The sequence below is a fragment of the Heteronotia binoei genome, chromosome 2 (genome assembly GCF_032191835.1).
Source record: "Heteronotia binoei isolate CCM8104 ecotype False Entrance Well chromosome 2, APGP_CSIRO_Hbin_v1, whole genome shotgun sequence".
In the NCBI taxonomy this organism is placed as follows: Eukaryota; Metazoa; Chordata; class Lepidosauria; order Squamata; family Gekkonidae; genus Heteronotia; species Heteronotia binoei.
Genome location: NC_083224.1, coordinates 50,802,160 through 50,819,321, shown reverse-complemented (window position 1 = coordinate 50,819,321; position 17,162 = coordinate 50,802,160). Strand labels below are relative to the sequence as shown.

At 44.9% G+C, this 17,162-nt stretch overlaps 1 protein-coding gene across 2 annotated transcripts in view; it reads left to right on the top strand.

Annotated features, from left to right (window-relative positions):
• The first annotated feature begins 710 nt into the window (after nt 1-710).
• The window catches only part of L3MBTL1 (L3MBTL histone methyl-lysine binding protein 1), a 52,572-nt gene continuing 36,120 nt past the window's right edge, over nt 711-17,162 (top strand). For both annotated transcript variants that reach the window (XM_060230947.1, XM_060230946.1), the window contains exon 1: nt 711-785. The gene's annotated coding sequence lies outside the window, so the exon portion shown is untranslated. The remainder of the gene's footprint in view (nt 786-17,162) is intronic.

Genomic DNA, 17,162 nt, shown 5'->3' with positions numbered 1-17,162 from the left:
CTGACCATGTTTACACTAACCTCCTCGAAAGTGGTCTAGTGGTTTCAGTCTTTCACATACTACCTCCTCATCTCACAGGTTTCCAAAATGTGTCCCCTGCGGTGCAATCCGAATAGGATTCTTTTTTGGGGAAGGGGGTGTTGGCGGTAGTATAGGATGCGGTAAATTTCATGGTTCCTATACCGGGGAAGGTTTACACCTACAAAACGCCAAGACAACGTTGGTGCAACGAGAGTAGTTAGCCATGTTCTCTCTAGGAAGAGTGGAACTCGGGAAAACCAGAATCTTTAAATCCAGTTTTGGGGTTTTAAAAAATTGAATTTCCCCTACCAACCAGGAGATAAACATTTATATTAAATTCGGGCAGAGTGACATAGCGCACAGTGTTGTTGTTGTTTTTAATGTAGATACACTCAATCAGGAAAATCGGTGTCTTATTATATATTGTATGTCTGTAGCGGTTTGTATGAAAAGAGAAAATATGGATGGACATGGAAGCAAAGGCACCGCTCGGCTCAGAAAGCCTGCCGAGAAGAAGGAAAAGACGGGTTAATAGTTGGTTTAATAATATATTTATACAAAAATGGGGGATGCAGCGTGGATAATACCAAGTTCCTTCTCCCTCCCCTATCCTCGCTCTGTATATTAAATATGCTTTGCTTGTCAATTTCATAGCCCTGTGCATTTCTGCAGGGAAGACAGCCCCGCCCCCTGTGCGCGCAGGCGCGGCCAGCTTTAGGTTCCCGCAGGCTCAGCATTCAGTGACCACAGGCTGATTATTGTAGGTAAGGAATCAGATAAGAAAGTAATTTATAAACCTCTTTAAATCATCAAAATGCACTTCGAAAAGGATCTGCTCTGTGCTCTGCAGACCTTTGCTCCGGTTTGCATGCAATGCATTGATTTGAAATTGTGACTGCCTGCTTTTGCAAGTAGATGTGCCAGCATTTTGGTTATTTTATTTAAATCCGAGGGGAACACGAATTCCTTTCAGTTGTATTGGGTTTTACAATGAACAATGCAATTTTAAAAAACAAATCAGAGCGAGAGAGACAGTGGGGGGAAAGCCCAAATTCTTGGTTACTGGGATATTGTGTGGACAGAGTAAAAATCCTAAGGGGGCTTTTAAAAATATTCCTCTTGCAGTTTCCATGTTTAAACGTGGGGGAGATTAATTTGAAATCTCCCCCCCCCCCCCCGCTCCCTTTCCCCACAAACACATGACATAAAAGAGTTGGAATGGAGCGATGGAGAAAGAGGGTACCGAGATGTGTTCGATGATCTGGCAAGAGAGGGAGACAGAAGGGAGAGAGAAAGGGGTCGTTTTCGCAAACTTTCTCTTTCGACTAATTTTATGTCTTCCAATAAAGCGAATATCTGTTTTGTGCAATAGAATAAAGAGTGAGAATTCCGCCATTTTGATATTTTTTAAAAAGTAAAGGCTTTCTGGATCGACAGATTTGTAGCAGCCTCCCTCTCAGAGACGGACACACAGAGGCAGTTGTGTGTGCAGCGAGGTGCAAACTGCCTCTTTGCCACCTCTTTATTTAACATCTTGGCTTCTCACGCGTGAATGTTTGCTTACGGATAACTGTGCAGTCCAGCTACTTTATTGCGGGAAGGTGCGGAGGAGTATCAGTGCAATGTGTCTCTTAGGCATGGCCTTTCATGGAGAAATTTACTCAAGTTTTTTGTTTGTTTGGGGGCTGAGTTTTGAATTTGTGTGTCTCTGTACTAACTTGTCTTTTGTAAGAGATGGACAAATTTTGCTCTGCAAATTGAAACATGCCTTTTCTAAAGCCCCCCCCCCTCCCCCAGTAATACAGGTTTCTGTGTATGGGGTTTCCACTGCCTCCTCCCTTTATTATTTGATCCCAGACCAGGTCAGTTTTCTAGGGAGGAAAGTTAGTCAGGATTCAGTGTCAAGCATATTGCTCTGGGACGAGCTGTTGGTCTGCTTCAAAGCAAGTAGTTTGAGGTGTGTTCATCTTGCTGCTTGTTAAAGTCAGCTGGCGAAGCTGCCCTTTGTAGTGGACTGAAGGTACTGGTTGTTTGCCCAGCTGGGATGTGGGATAAGACCTTTGCTTCTTTTTTCATCACCACTCCAAGATCAACACCACCTCACTTTCTAAAATGCAGTGTAGTGTGGTGTGAATTTCTAAAGCTTCAATTCAGAACTCCACTTTATTAGTAGACATCGGTGCCAAAAATGTCTAAAGAGAAGCTGAAAAATACCCAAGAACAGCAGATGCTATCAAAACACATCATAATCAGAAGTTGAAGTGATCCTGACCGCAATGTCATAAAGGTTCAAAAATTAGAGGGCAGGCAACCCATTTGCAGTTTACACAATCCCAAAACATCTGCTATAGCTAAAGAATGATTTGGCCCCAAACATCTCTGTTAGCCTCCTATGAATGAGAACAGAAGAAACAGAAATAGCAATGACAGTTGTTGAATAATTGCTTTTTAATTAAAAAACCCCCATAAATCAGAGGAATTAGCTTAGGTATTATTTGGAGCATTGTAGAGGCATGTTAACACACTACATCAGTTTGTAGAGAAATGATATAAAGTGTGGACAACATCTTGAATTTAGAACAGTATTTGTTTTTACTGCTGCTGTTCTGATTTTGGGTATATTTTGGTGGGGGAGTTCATATGAACATATGAAGCTGCCTTCTACTGAATCAGACCTTCAGTCCATCAAAGTCAGTATTGTCTACTCAGACTAGCAATGGCTCTCCAGGGTTTCAAGCTGAGGTTTTTCACACCTACTTGCCTGGACCCTTTTTAGTTGGAGATGCCGGGGATTGAACCTGGGACCTTCTGCTTACCAAGCAGATGCTCTGCCACTGAGCCACTGGGTTAAAAGACTTCTGTCTGTCCTGCCCTCTCCCTATCACCCCAAGAATTTGTTAATAGTGTGCATGGTTAGAGATGTTGAAAGTTAATATTTACTGAATAAACATGCACATGAGTGGGGGGGTTTCCCACCCCTTCAACTTTTCCTCTGTTACTGAATGGAAGATCAATCTTTCTGAATGGAGATTTCTGTGCACCAACTCATGTCGTGCTTAGAGGTCTGAAGGCTGAGCTATGCCATATTGATAGTGTTTGAATTCCTTTTAAACTGATGATAGTTTATTTAGATTTACAACCTGTCATTTCCCAAGAGTGCAGGATGAATTACACTATAACACTGCAGGAACTGAATCCCTGTTTTGCAAAGGGAAATGGAACCACGTGGGCATAATAACAAAAAGTTTGCAGAGCTTTGAAACTAACTCTTGGGGAAAACTGGCAGGATTTAGAGAGCATCTGGGTTGGGATGGCTCTTCCCTATGCAATACTAGGGTAAATATTCTGGGTTGTCTAAATGGGGGGGGGGGGGCTTGAACCTGAAAATGAGGCAATGAGCTCTTCATGGAGACCAAAGGGTCCTAGGGCAAAAGATGATTGGAGAAGGAGAGAAAGTACCTATACTTATATGAAAATAATTGAAGACTCTGAGATGTGGAAGCTGAAATTGTTGGTACTCAATGAATAGAGGGTAGTTCAGTATTCTGCTGAAATGAGGAAAAGCAGTTATCCTTTTTAAGAAGTTAATTTCTGTTGGGGGTGGTATTGCTCTACAGAACTGTAGATTCAAATAAGCTACAAAATGCAAGAGGATTAAACTTCCCTATAGAACCTCTATGGGTAGAGAGCTGATGTGGTGAAATTAAGGTTGCTAGCTGAGTGCTGCTAGCTGAGTGCTGGTGACCAGTAGGAGGTTTAGGGGATGGGAACAGGTAAATGGGGGGGCATATACATCACTGTATCGGTGCAGTATTATAGAATTGCATCCAACTCCATACAGTGTTGAGCCAGTGTTATGACACCACTTCCTGTTTTTCAGAAGTGACAAGATGCCTTCCCCTTCCCATTTTCCCCTTCTGCTGTACTGAGCAATGACAAACTCTCAGGCATTCAAGGCAGGAGGTTTCTCCTTAGATATATTGTTCAGACTACATGGGTTCTAATCCCTGTTTGGCTTTCCAGTTCACTGGGGACCTTGGAACAGTCCTCCTCTAAGTGAAACTTGTCTGACAGGATTATTGGGAGGATAAAATGGAGCAAGGAAGATCGGTGTTCATCACTCTGAGCAGCTTGGAGGCAGGGTGGGAAAAAATGCTAGCTAGCATTTGCTTCCAGGTCTACTTCAAGCTGTTGGTGTTGACTTTTAAAGCTCTATATAGTTTAGGATTTGCATAGCTTAAGGTCCACCTCCTCTTGCACAAACTTACCCAAACATTACAGCCCTCTTTAGAGGTTTTGCTTTGGTTGCCCTTGTCATTTGAGGCCAGATAGCTGGCAACTAGGGTTGCCAGATCCCTGGTCAGAGTATCCCCTCCCCCAATTTGGGGGCTCCAATCAGCCCCACCCTCAAACAGCCCCTTCCCACATTGATGTCATCAGTGCAATGATGTCACGTGGAAGTGACGTCATCATGCAGGGCATGTTGCTTGGCAATGCTCTAACTAGACTTTTGACCAAAATGCTAGAGCATCGCCATGCAATGTGCCTGGCGTGATGACATCACTTCCATATGATGTCATCATGCTGATCACCCTGGCCCTCCCCACTCCCTGAAGGCTCCCTCCCACCCCAGCCAGCCTGGTAAGTAGATCTGGCAACCCAACAAAGGGGCATATTTGCATCAAAACTATGGAATTCCATCTGCCAGTGAGTGAAGAGGCTTTTATTTTGTCCTTTGTTCCCTGTGTGACCCTCCTTCTGGTTTATGACACTTGTTGATTTTATGTATGTACTATTTTAAAAGTTGATTTTAATGTCTTTCATGGCTTTGAGGACCCTAATTGTGCAGAAAGGCAGTATGTGAATGTTTTAATAAATGATAGCAGTGCAAATATAGTTTATAACTTGGGATGTGCTATCACCCTACCAATCGGAACTCAGAGGAAGATCTTGAGATGGGAAAAGAAATAAGGGAGGTGATCAAAGCAGAAAATATTGTAATAATGCCATTGTAATAATGTTGTAATATAGCCAGGGGGGGACTCCAGTTATCCTCACATTGATAAATATGCAGTTTTCTGGATACCATAAATGACTATGGAATAGTCATGGAGACAGCCCTAAACGTTCTTGGCAAGTGTACTCAGGATGTGATATGTGATGTAAGTATTGTTGAATGGGTTGAGAAAAGTAACTACTGTGCTATTAAATTTGACATTCATGTGTGAAAAATTGTCCTCCAAAGTCCGTCATGGCCATTTTAGAGAAGGAAACATAAAAATGGGAGGATTTGTTAAAAGGAAGAGAAGAAGAGAAAAGGAGATTGGATTTATACCCTACCCAAAGCAGTCTCAGAGCAGCTTACAATTTCCTTTTCCTTCCCCTCCCCACAACAGATGCCCTGTGAGGTAGGTGAGACTGAGAGAGCTAGAAAAGATTCTTAAATGTAAGAATGTGTTGCTGGTGACCAAGATCACATTAATTCATGCCATAGTATTCCCCATTACTATGTGTGGTTGGAGCAAGGTTGTTAATGATAGGACATTAATTCATAAGGTCACCATAAATTGGAGGTGGCTTGATGGCACTCAATACGCACAACTGAAAGGAAAGGAACTATCTAAACACTGATAGCCGTATTTGTTTAGCGGCAAAGTAAAGGAAGTCAAAAAAGGTAAGAAAGGTTTCTTTAAAAAAACTGAAGCTTTTCCAAAACAGAGAGCACAGTCTAGGGCAGAACAAATTCAAGGCAATGATAAGCCAAGCAAAAAAAGAATTTGAGGAGCACATTTCTAAAAACATTACAATAAATGATAAGAGACTGTTGACAAAGAAATGAAAAGACAAGGCGATTGCAGTGAAACTAGGTGGAGTGGGATGGTTGCCATTTTAGAACTAATAGGGTGTAAGTCAAATAGAAGAAGTGAAGCTTTAGGGATGCATTTTCAAATCTGAAGGAAAGGGAAAGGAAATATTTGGTTGAGTGTGACAAAGCCACTCACCAAAGGATCTTGTGCAACTTTAGCAAACATGGGACAAGAAGCCAGGTCCTTTTGTGGATTAATTAATAATTAAGTCTCATCAAGTCTCAGCTGACTATGGTGTCCCCTCATGGGGTTTTTGAGGCAAGAAAGCCATCACTTTCCCTTGTACAGCAACCCTGGTCTTCCTTGGTGGTCTCCCATCCAAGTATAGGATTGTCAGTCCCCAGGTGGGGGCAGGGGATCCCTAGTTTGGAGGTCCTCTCCCTGTTTCAGGGTCACCAGAAAGCAAGGGGGGGAGGGAAATGTCTGCTGGGCACTCCATTATTCCCTATGGAGACTGATTCCCATAGGATATAATGGAGAATTGATCTTTGGGTGTCTGCGGCTTTGGTGGGGGAGCTGTTTTTTGAGGTAGAGGTGCCAAATTTGCACTGCAGTATCTGGTGCCTCTCCTCAAAATATTTCAAAAAGATGGTCCAATTCTATGAGCCCCAAAAGAAGGTGCCCCTATCCGTCATTATTTCCAATGGAGGGAAGCCATTTAAAAGTTGTGCGGTCCCTTTAAATGTGATGGCCAGAGCTCCCTTTGGAGTTCAATTATGCTTGTCACACCCTTGCTCCTGCCTCCACTCCCGATGTCTCCTGGCTCCACCCCCAAAGAAGTCCTCAGATATTTCTTCAATTGGATTTGGCAATCTTATCCAACTATGGCCAACCCTGTTTCGCTTCCAAGCTTTGATGGGCTTGAGCTATTTTGGGCAACTGGTTAAACAGGAAGCAAAAGGTAGGAATAAACTGACAGTTCTTACAATGAAGGGATGTTTATTAAGGATCTGCACTATTTAATTTGTTAATAAATGGTGTTGGTTCTCATTAATAGAAGAGGAGAGGCAATTTCTTTGGTTTCCCCTTCCAGCTGTAGACCATACTTATGTCTCTCTTTGGGATCCTGTAGCTCTTAGGGCTATATTTCATGGATGTCAATGTGACCTGCAGTGGGAGGAAGAAGGAAGTGCAGTTCTATTTTGCTGATGAAAATTTTAGTCTGGCTCCAACCCATGGTCTGGAATCAAGGGTGAGCACTGAACTGGTTAGGTTTGTGGATTAAACTAAATTATTCAGAATAGTGAAAAGCAAAGAGGATTGCAAGGAGCTCCAAAACAATAGCTCCAGATTGGATGAGTGGGTAACAGAGTGGCAAATGAGGTTCATCGTAAATTGATGTAAATTGATACACATAGGGAAGAAAAAAAATCTGAACTTTGTTGATAGAGTCTGAACTGATGTTGACTTGCCAAGAAAGATATCTTGGGGGTTGCGATTAGATAGTTTAGTGAAAATGTCTGCTCAGTGTGCATCTCACTAAAAAAAGGCACATTCTAACCTAGGGATTTTTAGGAAAGGGATTGAAAATAAAGTTACTTGTAGAGCTGTACAGCATGGCTACATCTGCAATACTGTGTACAATTCTGCTTGCTCAGTCTCAAATAGGATATCATAGCATTGGAAGGGATGCAGACATGGATAAGGAAAATGATCAACTCAACAAGGAAAGCTGAAAAGTTTGGGCTGTTTCAGTTTAGAAAAAAAGATGACTATGAAGTTTATAAAATTATGCATGGTGTGCATAATACTAGAAGGCAAGGGGATTTAGTGAATGTGAGGGGCAGCAGATTCAGCATGGAGAAAAGAAAGAAGTTCTAATGAAATATAATGAACTTCTGACTTGTTGCACAGTCTAAATTGCTGTGAGCCTACATGGCTTTAAAAGGATAGCTTTAAATCTAGCTAATAGCCATGGTGGCTAAATGGACCCTCCATATTTGGAAACAGAGTAGCTCTATTGTGCTGCCCGCCTTGGTGACTGTGGCAAACCTGAAATTGGATTAAAAGGGCCAGTGGCTTGATCAAGCAAGGTTCTTGATCAAGCCAGTTTGGTGTAGTGGTTAAGTGTGCGGACTCTTATCTGGAGAACCGGGTTTGATTCCCCACTCCTCCACTTGCACCTGCTGGAATGGCCTTGGGTCAGCCATAGCTCTGGCAGAGGGTGTCCTTGAAAGGGCAGCTGCTGTGAGAGCCCTCTTCAGCCCCACCCACCTCACAGGGTGTCTGTTGTGGGGGAGGAAGGTAAAGGAGATTGTAAGCCGCTCTGAGACTCTTCGGAGTGGAGGGCGGGATATAAATCCAATATCATCTTCTTCTTCTTCTTTATACATTGTTTAGGCACTGGTCTACAGCTGCCCACTGAACTTCATGGCGGAGCAGGGATTTGAATCTGTTTCTTAAGAAAGAGACTGATACAATCTACCTTATGTCCCATTGCTTCTCATTGTATAAGAGATGTGAAAAAGAAGAGAGGCATGGGGCACAATTGTGGAGCATATATCTCATAGCAAAATGAAATAGCAAGCAGTCTTTTTCAAAAAAGGCTAATAAAACCAAGCTCTCCGATGCCTCCTTCTTCCACTGAAAATCTTTGCCTTGTCAGTGCTGTTGCTCCATTCCAGATAATGCGAATGCACATTTTCTTAAACAACAAAGCAGTTCTGGACTCTTAAGGTCTCAATGTATTTGAGCAGTGCTTTGAAAAATTGCTAAATTACACATGACAGAACATTGCTTTACTTTTAGAAATTTGAATTGTATGTTTACTGTTAGAAATTTGAGTCACCTTCAGCCCTGTACTATCACATGGTAGCAGCTGAGCACTTGCTTCACTCAAATGGTATGTATGATCCTAGGTAACTCTAGGCAGAATCCTCTGGGAAGCTTTCATGAGCAAGCTCCATTGGAATGTATGGTCCATTACCTTTTATATGAATTACTCATTAGTTAAAAATCAGTTATGCTTTCTGTTCAGAGTTTGTGATTTACATTTCAGTCCAAACCATAACAGGATGAATCTGACTCCTCCTTGTGGAAAGGAGGGGGGGTATTTTGGCCAGTTCTCCCCTCTCATTGAAGAACTCTGATTTTTTTTTGGGGGGGAGAGTCCCCTGCCCCCTAGGAGCAGCATTTTGGGGGCATCAGTGACCTGCAGTAAGGTGTGTTGAGGGAGGAAAGTTGAGTTCTGCTAACAGAAGTGACTTCCATTAGTGGAAATGATCATGGATCCAATGCATTTATTTGAAATTGATGCTTTCATTTAACTGGAACTTACTTGCAAGTAGCATATGCATAGCACTATAACCTTAAAATGAATCCCAAATTATTGCAAATGCTTGGCCTCAGTCTCTTTTACTTAATTTTAGAAATTCTGTGCTCCCTCTGTGTTCATGCTAATTGAATAAACAATATAATTGTCTCGATCAGGGTTTTTTGTGTAGAAAAAGCCTAGCAGGAACTTATTTGCATATTAGGTGACACCCCCTGATGCTGAGCCAGCTGAACCTGCTTTCCTGCTCAAAAAAAGCCCTGGTCTTGAGACTATTTTGATGAGGAAAATTACTAGATAGCCCTGTTTTAATTCTATGTAAATAACATTTTGGCCTAACCAGACCTCTGGTTGTTCAACATGTGCTTCAGATGCAGATGCCTCATCCTGTTGATTGCATTGACAGAACATGGCGTAACCTTTCTTGATTCTCAGCGGGAAAGGCTAACTATAAATAAAGTCAATAAAATAAAAGAAATATCCCTCGGACTTTTCTGATAAGTGATAGTGTTCTGAATGTGCAGTCCCATAGATTACTAAGCATTTTATGCACAAAGTGAGTTTTGAGGATTGTGGCTCTTGGTGTTGCTAACAGATGGGTTTTAAAGACAGCACAAAACTGTTTATATAAAAACAGCTGCTTTTATTAAGATAGCTGCAAAGAAATTTGTCAAGATATTTCTGGAGCTGTGAGGTTTTAATTTGAACGAGGCTCACCCTGTGGTGGAGGGTCTTGTTTCTCGGGAATTATAGCTTCTCGCTGATTCACGTGTTATGAAATATGCAGGTTGGGTCTGGGGTCATGAGCTGAGGGTTCTGAAGTCCTATGCATGCAGTGCCCAATTTAGATTGGGATCATAGTGTTCAATGGTCCCTCTAAGCTGTGGAGTTTTGGGAGCAAAAATTCTACTTTGTGAGTTTCTGGCATTAATGTGAGCTGCTGCATAAATGAGTTTGCTCTGGGGCCATTTTTCTTGAGCTAAGACAAAAATGTGTGATCTGGAGGCTAAAAACCTGTGAACTAGATCACATTAACTTAGTTTAGAGGGAACACTGATGGTGTTAAGTGGAAATGAGGCTTCAGTCTTCTCATGTGTCGTTTTTGAGACCTGAAACACTCTCAGGGGTACTACTTAGCTCATTGGAGAAAAACACATATAGCCCAGGTTATGTGCCAGTTTCCCATATGTGTCAGGTAGTGTCTCCCAAAATTGTTTTAGATTGGGAAAATGATGGGGGTGGGGTCAGAGGCTGAATCCCTCTTCTCCATGCTAGTCACAATCCCAATCTGAATTGGGCATCATGCACGTGGAAGGACAGCATGCAGCTCACACCTGACTTTTACTCAGTCTTGGCTTTCCAGACCCAATTTGTGTACTCTGTAACATGTGAATCAAGTCTAGGGTTGCCAGGTCTGTGTTGGAAAATACCTGAGACTTTGGGGGTGGATCCAGGAGAGGGCAGGGTTTGGGAAGGGGAGGGGCCTCAGCATAGTCCACTGCGATAGAGTCCACCTTTCAAAGCAGCCATTTTCTCCAGGAGAGCTGATCTCTAGTCTAATCATTCTAGTTGCCCTTTTCTAGAATGATTAAAGGGCTGGAACACTTTCCCTATGAAGAAAGGTTGAAACGCTTGGGACTCTTTAGCTTGGAGAAATGTTGACTGCGGGGTGACATGACAGAGGTTTACAAGATAATGCATGGGATGGAGAAAGTAGAGAAAGAAGTACTTTTCTCCCTTTCTGACAATACAAGAACTCGTGGGCATTCGATGAAATTGCTGAGCAGACAGGTTAAAACTGATAAAAGGAAGTACTTCTTCACCCAAAGGGTGATTAACATGTGGAATTCACTGCCACAGGAGGTGGTGGCGGCCACAAGCATAGCCACCTTCAAGAGCGGTTTAGATAAAAATATGGAGCAGAGGTCCATCAGTGGCTATTAGCCACAGTGTGTGTGTGTGTGTGTGTGTGTGTGTGTGTGTGTGTGTATATATATAATTTTTTTGGCCACTATGTGACACAGAGTGTTGGACTAGATGTGCCATTGGCCTGATCTAACATGGCTTCTCTTATGTTCTTATCATCTTATGTTCTACCAGCTGGAGATCAATTGTAAAAGCAGGAGATCTCCAGGCCCCATCTGGAGGCTGGCAACTCTAAGTGGGTAATTTCTGGACTGAACATATGAAACTTTCTTAGACTAAGCAGATCACTGGTCCTCCTAGTCCAGTGCTGCCTAACTGGTAGCAGTCCTCCAGGACCTCAAGCAAAGAAGGATCTTTTCCAATACCTGTAATGTGAAGAAGAGATTCTGGGATCGTTAGCATTCACTGTGCTATTTAATCATGGTCCCTCCCATGGTAACACCTGCAGCTGTGGTTATAAAGACACATTTATGTTGCATTTCAAGTCAGAGCGCTATAGGGAGCTCAGCCCTGTTTCCAGTTCTAATGCCCTTGCATTGAAATCAAGCTCAAACTGGTCACTTGTGAAACAGGAAAAGTAGTTGCAAAGCTTTGTATACTCTATGTATAATAATATATGTTATGCGTCACCAGGGGTGGAATTCTAGCAGGAGCTCCTTTGCATATTAGACCTTACACCCCTGATGTAGCCAGTCCTCCAAGAGCTTAGAAAAAGAGCCTTGTAAGCTCTTGGGGGATTGGCTACATCAGGGGTGTGTGGCCTAATATGCAAAGGAGCTCCTGCTGGAATTCCACCCCTGTGCATCACAATAACAACCCAGTATTTTTAAAAAGCAGTATTATATTACCTGCATAAATCATACTTGTTAAACAAATTTGAATAAACTTGCTCATGATCTGGACTTTATTTGTAGAAAAAGCCCAGCAGGAACTCATTTGCATATTAGGCCACACCCCTGATGCCAAGCCAGCCTGAACTGCATTCCTGTGTGTTCCTGCTTTAAAAAAACCCCCTGCTCATACTATGAGTGCAATCCGGGGGGAGGGGCGGAAAGTCTTTTGAAAGCAGACGAGCTGCTACATGGGTGCTGCACAGCGGAGGGGAGTTCCGTGTGTGGGGGGCTGCCCGAGGGCCACTCCATCCGAGGGCAGTGGCACCTGAGGGCTGCACCCGAGCATGGGCGGAAGTGAGGCGGAGCGCGGCGTTCAGGTGGAGGAGGGGGTGGAGTTGGGGGCACGGCCAGGCTTAGCAGTTTGGCCCATGACACCCCCTCCCCGAGAGGTGCAACTTTATGCCTGAAAAAATGGCAGCATCCCCCATAGGCACTTGTTGAAAACAAAAATAAAGGTTGCTTCCGTACCGGCGGAAACCCTTTAGAGAGTGGCGTGATTGCCTCGCCAATCCCCTTGCGCCTCAGGCTGACGAGCCCCCTCCCCAGCACCCAATCGTGGTCTCCCCCCTCCTAGAAATACTTCCGCTCTGACCTCGCACAACTCAGTAGTTAGGGAGAGGAGTGCATGGTTGGGAGATCTGGCAGCGAGCTCCCGGCCATACGGACTTAGAGTGAGGGACAGTCAGGCACGTTGGTGACGGGTTTTGCGCCTCGCAGTTGCTTTGACAGTATCTGTGACATGCAAGGGGGAGAAAGAGGTCTCTCCCCTGGGGCTAATTGCTCTTGTTTCGAGATCTTCACAGGTTCCAGGCTCCCGGAGGCTCTGCATGCGAGGATTGTTGCCCATGGCTGGGTAAGTTCCATTGTCCCCCCCACCCGCCTCTCCCTCTCCTCGCTCTCGACTGCTTGGTGTGCAAACATCTCTGGCATTTGAACTAGGCAGTGAGCTCCAGCGGGGGGCATCTGCTGACCTCACTCCCCTGTGATGCCATCTGCTCCCTTCCCTTGGTCTGCCCTCTGCTGTGTTCCCAACCCCTGACGGGGCATGGGGCATGTGTGTGTGGCAGCTGCCTTTTTGCGGGGAGTTGGGTCAGAGACTGTCCCTTTAAGAGAGCGCCCAGCTGAAACGTAGCCTGCTCTTCCAGCCACCGCCCTGCAGGTGCTCTTGATCTCTGTCTCCATTTTGCAGGTGGGACTCCAACACAGAGGCTTCTGCGTGTGCTGCTCCACTGCCCTCCCACTCCCTCAGCTGCTTCTGCCCGCCGCTCGGAGCGGAGTCCCGTCCATGGCGAGACTGTCCAGTGCACACCAGGGAAACTGCTGCACTCTGTTCCGGAAAAATAAAGTCTGAGCTGTGCCCTCTGTTGTCTCTCCTGCTTGGCATATGCTGCATGTTCCCGGGGCAACCCCCCCCCCCACCCTCTGTCAGTGGCCTCTCCGAGGGAGTGCCTGGGAGGGTGGGCAGACTTGGTTCTTGGGGGTGGGGAATGGGCTATGAGTCGCCACTCTGCCCCCTGCTGGGCACTTGGTGGGGGGGAATTGCTAAAGTGGATACATGCCCAGCGGCTCACACTCCAAGTTCTGTGGCCCCCAGGGGAGGTGTCCCTTTCACATAGCAGGGAGTGGCAGCAGGGCAACACCAGGGGGGCCTCCGAGGGGTGGTGGTGGGTTTTAGACTTGGTCTGGCCGCTTCCAGACACACATTCTAGCCGCTGTCTAGGACAGGGAACTCCTGCACTTGGCACTTCCTGCTTGTCCGCGCATGCCCCTGGCCACCAGCATGTCATTGGCAGAGTCTCTGACAGCGGGAGGGAGTGGGGGGATTGATGGCCTCTCAGGCGCGGGCTTTCCGCCCCCTCGCCCGGTCACGTGCAACGGGCTGGCCAATCCCGTGGTCCCACGCGAGCCTGCGCTTCCCCCACTCCCATCTTGGCAGTAGGCCAATGGCGTGCGCCTGGGCGGAATCACCATGGCGATGGGTTCTCTCTCGCTCGTCGGGCCCCTCTTCCCTCTACCAGCGTGGTGTACCGTTTCCTCTTTGGAAGCCAATGAGCAGCGCCGTAGATCCGCCCATGTCCGAACGGCCGCCCGCCACATATGTCTGGATTGGACTGCCCATGTGCTAGATAGGGAGAGTAGGAAAGAGTAGTGTGGAACATAAGTCCTTCTCCCTGGGTACTGGGAAACCTATTTAGCCTTTTTTCAGACATTTATCAAGAACTGTCCCCATGATTTAATACTTGTTTGTGGAATAGAAAGTTGCATTCCAAAAAATAACTTTGAGACTGTCAGGATGTTGAATTGTGCATACAGTAACAAAGTCCACACTATGAACACCGTTCTAAGTATTGAATGCTCCTTCCTAACTAGTCCAGAGTGAAAATAAAAGTTTATGCAAATTACCACACTGATAAGTGAAAATACTTAGGCTTAGTTGCAGTCGTGAGGAAGTGGTCATATAATTGCTATGCATGAGTACAGCTTGCAGCTCATCCTACATTTATCATTCCATTTCTCAACCTTTTAGTGGCTTTTCAGTGGTTCAGTTAAGGTGAGTCAGAAAGTCATTATCCACTATTTGCATTGCCTCTGCTAATGGGCACACTCTACCAGGAAGTTCTCAGGATCAAAAACCATTGAAATGGTTGCTCCTTAAGAGCATTGAAGAATGCTTTGGTGGATTATATACTTAAGTGGAAGTCTGAGGTCTTGTTTAATGAGAAGATACAAAGATTAGGTCTTCTCTTTATTCTTTTGCTACCTGTTAGCTTAGGCAAAGGAGAACATGCACAAGTATATAATTACAAGTCTGTTGAAATGAAGTCCCTGACCTAGATGGCCCAGGCTAGCCCGATCTGATCTCAGAAACTAACCCTGGCTAGGGTTGTGAGGTCCTCCCTGGCCACTGACAGGATGGGAGGTAAAGGTTGCCAGGTTGTGAAACTCCTGGAGATTTAGGGTTGGAGCCAGGAGAGGAAAGGTACCTCAGTGGGGTACGATGGCATACACTCTACTTTCCAAAGCAGCCATTTTCTCCAGAAGAATGGCATCCCTAGCCCTGGTTAGTATTTGGATGTGAGACCACCAAAGAAATCCAGGGTCACTATGCAGAGGAAAGCAATGCCAAACCACTTAGAATCATAGAGTTGGAAGGGACCTCTAAGGTCATCTAGTCCAACCCCCTGCACAATGCAGGAAACTCACAAACACCTCCCCCTAAGAGACTTGCTAGTCTCTTGCTTTGAAGCTAGGGTACCAACCTCCAAATAGTGGTTGGGGATCTCCCAAACTTACAGCTGGTCTCCAGACAATGGGGATCAGTTCCCTTAGAGCAGTGTTTCCCATTCCCGGTACTGGGCCACGGAAGCCTCACTACCAGGTCACAAGAAAAGCCAAAGCTAGCCCCGCCCCATCTCTGTGTTGTGCACAGAGGAGCTGAGCTGCCTCTCCTTCCTTCTCCCCCGCTCCCAGTGTTTGAGAGAAAAGCTGACATCCACTGGCATTTTAGACCCATGAAGTGTTCTTCAAGGTATGAGCTTTCATGTGCCTTGCAGTATGTTTTTTTGGGAGATTTCCCCCGGAGGCCTGGGCAGCAAAGAAGAGTGTGTGTGTTTTTTTCAGCCGGGAGGGGCGGGGAATGGGCATTCCAGTAGCTATTTTTTTTACCAAATGACCCCTGGCCAGAATTTTTGCTGGCTGGGGTCATCTGATGGTGAGGAAGGCTTTTCTTTCTTCCTTTCTTCCTTTCTTCCTTTCTTCCTTCCTTCCTTCCTTCCTTCCTTCCTTCCTTCCTTCCTTCCTTCCTTCCTTCCTTCCTTCCTTCCTTCCTTCCTTCCTTCCTTCCTTTCCCTGCAAGTGATGCTCTGTCTGTATTCCTGGTGCTGGGAGGGGGGAAGCAACAGTGGGAGGGCCTCTAGTGCCCTGGCCCCACTGGTGGACATTCTGGTGCTTTGTGGGCATTGTATGAGGGAATTTTGGACTGGATGGTCCACTGGTCTCATCCAACATGGCTCCTCTTATGTTTATGTCCTTTCTGTCCCTTTCCTTTCCTTTCCTTTCCTTTCCTTTCCTTTCCTTTCCTTTCCTTTCCTTTCCTTTCCTTTCCTTTCCTTTCCTTTCCTTTCCTTTCCTTTCCTTTCCTTTCCTTTCCTTTCCTTTCCTTTCCTTTCCTTTCCTTTCCTTTCCTTTCCTTTCCTTCTTTCTCTTTCTTTCTTCCATTTTTACTGAATGAAACTTTTCTGTTCATCATACTGTTGTTGCAGACATAGGAGCTCTGCCAATGAAAAGTTGGGACCCCCAGTTGTAGCCAAGTGGCCTTCTATGAGATTTCTGTGTGAGTGAGTGAGAGTAAGAGGTGTGGGGCAGAAAGAGATTACTGGAGATTACTGCGGTATATCTCAATAGCAGTGGAAGAGATGGTACTATGAATTTGGCACCATTTTACTGGTCCTGCTTTTAACAGCTGTCTGACACCAAAATTAAACTCCTCCTGTAGATATTAAAAAGGATGAAAGTAGTTCACTGGCTAAGTATCTGCACAACAGGTTGCTTTTAAAGGCATGGGAAACACAGCCAGTAAAAAGATGCAAGCCCCTCATAAATATCCTTTTTGGGATAACTGCAGGAAAACTTGTATGAACTTCATATAACTTGAAATTAATTCATTAATTGCAGTACAATTCTCAGCTACCATTCACAGCAAGTCCCCAGTGTTTCAACCAAAGAAAATTATGAAAAATAGCTGTCAAAAGATGTTCTTGAAACCAAGCAAGCTTGGTTGTAGCTTGAGGCAGGGTTCCAGTAGTAGCAGCTGAAGGAAGGGCCTAGTAAATGTGTCAGCATATTTTGAGGTAGAGCAGCTGCCAGGGCCCAGTGTGGGTGGTACACATAAGAACATAAGAGAAGCCATGTTGGATCAGGCCAACGGCCCATCAAGTCCGACACTCTGTGTCACACAGTGGCAAAAATTTTTATATACACACATACACTGTGGCTAATAGCCACTGATGGACCTGTGCTCCATATTTTTATCTAAACCCTTCTTGAAGGTGGCTATACTGTGGCAGTGAATTCCACATGTTAATCACCCTTTGGGTGAAGAAGTACTTCCTTTTATCCGTTTTAACCTGTTTGCTCAGCAATTTCATCGAATGCCCACGAGTTCTTGTATTGTGAGAAAGGGAG